The following is a 4,849-nucleotide window of genomic DNA, read 5'->3' on the forward strand; positions in this document are numbered from 1 at the left end:
TCATTTTACTCTGACTATATGAGCACACCTGTTATGAGTTGATGTAGTGGATTGAAGGAACAAGCACAACACCCTTTTTTGTAACAAAAATTATTTGTCCCCAGTGTGTTCTGCATTTCTTTTTTCAATTGGCACTTCACTTTTTTTTTTTTTTCCCCTTTTTTCCACCACTTTTGGAAATTATTTGCAATTTGAATCACTCTATTTGGTCAAATTTTGGAAGTCTTGGAATGTTTAATGTAAATTTGAGTTTGAAATTTAAAAATATATCAAATTCTGTAAAAATGAAATGTGTAATGATAATGAAAAGAAAGCAAAATAATTTGATTATGAAGATGAGAATTACTCCTTTTTGGCATAGATCTTCACTATTATTTCTCAAGTTGAAACATTCATAAACTTCGAAGTTTAAAAAGCACTTGACAAATTTAGAATTTTATGAGTGTTCAGTAAATGCTGTTTTCAATTCCTCTTTTGTACTCCAACCCTGCAATGCCGCGTACGTAGAAGTGGCAAAATTGCTTGGTTCCATAAACTCTAACGCTCGGAGTTCTTATTACCGTGGTGAGTCAACGGTCCACATATGTGCATGATGCAGTTTTGCTTTTGTTTCATGTTGTGTCGAGTGAGTTGTTCCACAAAGGTGATGGTATTACAACTCCTATAGCTTAACAGTTCCTCCCTCTCTCCCAAATAAATAAACAAATTTTGAAGTGTGATATAAACTTAGTTTTACTGTTTTGTGTAAAAGCAGTTAACTTTCTCTGCTTGTCCTAAAGCCAGAATACATTGGTTTATATATATATTTTTTTTTTGACAGTTTAATCAACAAAAGGTGTGCATTTTTATTTATTTATTTTTTTTTTTTTCTCTTCTTCTTCTTCTTTTAAGTTGATGTAATGGATAATTATTTTAGTGTCCCTCTTAACTCTTTTGTTTTGTATTCTTGTTTGTTTCCTGTTATAGTTCCCTAAAGCATTTAGGAATATCATTCCTCTTGAGTCCTGTCCTTTACCTCCCTCATATCTTTCTTTTTATCTTTGGGCCTTCCTCTTTTTCATTCATCTTTATTTATGTTTTCATTCTGCATTGTCAAATTTCCTTCTTTTTTATACCTTGGATAGTTTTAAACACCTTTAAATAGCATTCCCCAGTGTAATCTGTTTGGGTTGTTAAATAATCTCAGCAGTATAATATGTGATGTGAAAGATAGATTGTTAGAAATCTTTAATTAGACACTCCTGCTACTTATAAGGTTACTACATAAATAAATATTTGTATTGTTAATTCCCTTTTACCATAGTGATAGTATTTTACTTTTGAACTTTATTTGTTTACATATATATGTATATGTTTATGGATGTGTGTGTGTGTTATATATTATATATATATATATAATATATATATATATATATATATATATATATATATATATATATTATATATATGTATTTAAAATATTATAGTATATTAAAGTATATTTTATATGTATATGTTATGTATAATGTATATGTATATGTATATGTATTGTATATGTATATGTATATGTATATGTATATGTATATTATAAGTATATATATATATATGTATATATATATATTATAATGATATAATATATAGATATATAAATGTATATATATATATATAAATTGATATATATAATATATGTATATATACTAATATATATATAATTATAATGTATATATATATAATATATATATATAATATATAGATTATATATTATATAGTAATATATTTTTATATATATATATGTATAATTAATTTTATATATATATAATATATATATATATAATATATATATTTAAAATTTTAATATATATTATATAATATATATATTTATATAGTATAATATATATATTTTTAGGATAAGTATATATAAATTATATAATATATATAAAAATATCTATATTTTAAAAAAGATAATATAAAAATACATATATACTATATATAACATATATATATATATAAAAATTAATAATATTTTAGAATATATATATTTTTATATATATATAATATATATAATAATACATATATATACATATTTTATATACATATATATATACATTATATATATTTAAAATATATACTATAATTATATACTATATAATTAATATAATAATATATATATATATAAATATAAATCTATACATAAAAATATAAATAAATTAAAATATATATATATAAATTTTATATATATATATAAAATTTTATATATAATATAAATATAATATAATATATATATATATATAAAAATAAATAATTTTATATATAATATATAATAAGATATTATATATATATATATTATATATATAAATATATATAAATATATATATATAATATATATAAAATATAAATAAATAATATTAATATATAATATATATATATAATTTTATATATATATATAAAATATAAAATTTAATATATACATATATATATATATTATATTATATATATATATATATATATATATAAATAAATATATAATAAAATAATAAAATAGATATATATATATATATATATATATATATATATATTATAATATATATAATATATTTTATAACACATATATACATACATACATATATATACATACATAGACCCCACACACACACTCACACACACACACACACACACACGCACACCACACGCACACACACGCACACGCACCACACGCACGCACGCACACACACACACACACACACACACACACACACACACACACACACACACACACACACACACACACACACACACACACACACACACACACACACTGTATATATTTATATATTTCTTAATGCTTTTTGCACATACTAAGAGAGTTTTATTGTTGTTTTTTTTATACAGACTGATACAACTTTTTTTTTTTTTTTTGCACATTTGTGTATTGCACAAGGTGGAGGGTCACGGGTATATCGTGTAGTGAAAGGATCCAAGTGGTATTGGTTTACTGTACATTGGTATATTTACCTTGAGAACAAAGTTGTGACAAAGGTCATATTTGTCTTTTTCCTGCAGAAAAGTTTTGTGGTGTGTTGTTTTGTTGATGTATTTGTGTGTGTGTTTGTTGTTTGTGTATGTTGTTTGTTTGTTTGTGTGTGTTTGTGTTGTGGGAACAATGAAGATGTGAGCCACACATGCATACATGTATGTATATGTGAGTGTGTGCATGTGGTACAGGATGTACTTGTATGTCTGTTAAAAAACATCAGTGGGTATATGTAAGAGTGTATTGATGTGGTTTTCAGACAGAATGTGCATATACCTGTGGCTGCTCCTGCAAAAGAGTGTACATAGAAGGATGTGCAAAAGGATTTGTATACGTTTTTAGATGTGTGTAAAAGTGTGTGAGTGAAAATGAAGCATTATTGAAATATCCATTTACAGTTGTGTATTTTAGTTCAGCTCCCACTCTTGTTGTGCCCAAGATTTATTACTGTCATCACTGAAATATTGCTAGAAAGTAGTAACATAGTGGTAGATAACAATGTTTTCATGTGACTAATGTTGGTGTTTAAATTATTAAACATATATATATATATATATATATTATATATATATATATATATAATATATATATATATATATATATATATATATATATATATATATATAGTATGTATATATATATATATATATATATATATATATATATAATATATATATATATATATATATATATATATATATATATATATACATACTATATATGTTATATTATATATATATATATATATATATATATATATAATATATATATATATATATATATATATATGGTTAATAATGTAAACACCAACATTAGTCACATGAAAACATTGTTATCTACCACTATGTTACTACTTTCTAGCAATATTTCAGTGATGACAGTAATAAATCTTGGGCACAACAAGAGTGGGAGCTGAACTAAAATACACAACTGTAAATGGATATTTCAATAATGCTTCATTTTCACTCACACACTTTTACACACATCTAAAAACGTATACAAATCCTTTTGCACATCCTTCTATGTACACTCTTTTGCAGGAGCAGCCACAGGTATATGCACATTCTGTCTGAAAACCACATCAATACACTCTTACATATACCCACTGATGTTTTTTAACAGACATACAAGTACATCCTGTACCACATGCACACACTCACATATACATACATGTATGCATGTGTGGCTCACATCTTCATTGTTCCCACAACACAACACACACAACAAACAAACAAACATACACAACAACAAACACACACACAAATACATACAAACAAACACACACACACAAACTTTTCTGCAGGAAAAAGACAAATATGACCTTTGTCACAACTTTGTTCTCAAGGTAAATATACCAATGTACAGTAAACCAATACCACTTGGATCCTTTCACTACACGATATACCCGTGACCCTCCACCTTGTGCAATACACAAATGTGCAAAAAAAAAAAAAAAAGTTGTATCAGTCTGTATAAAAAAAACAACAATAAAACTCTCTTAGTATGTGCAAAAAGCATTAAGAAATATATAAATATATACAGTGTGTGTGTGTGTGTGTGTGTGTGTGTGTGTGTGTGTGTGTGTGTGTGTGTGTGTGTGTGTGTGTGTGTGTGTGTGTGTGTGTGTGTGTGTGTGTGAGTGTGTGTGTGTGTCTATGTATGTATATATATGTATGTATGTATATATGTGTATATATATTATATATATATATATTAATATTTATATATTATATATATATTTATATACTATTTATATATATATATATTTATATATATATATCTATATATTATAATATATATATGTAATATATATAATATATACATATATATAATATATAT

The 4,849-nt window shown here is 24.0% G+C and overlaps 1 pseudogene; it reads left to right on the top strand.

The window, feature by feature from the left end:
• LOC119569662 overlaps positions 1–4,421 on the top strand; it is a 6,482-nt pseudogene extending 2,061 nt beyond the window's left edge.
• Positions 4,422–4,849: the final 428 nt, after the last annotated feature.

This window comes from Penaeus monodon, unplaced genomic scaffold (assembly GCF_015228065.2).
Source record: "Penaeus monodon isolate SGIC_2016 unplaced genomic scaffold, NSTDA_Pmon_1 PmonScaffold_17719, whole genome shotgun sequence".
Lineage (NCBI taxonomy): Eukaryota > Metazoa > Arthropoda > Malacostraca > Decapoda > Penaeidae > Penaeus > Penaeus monodon.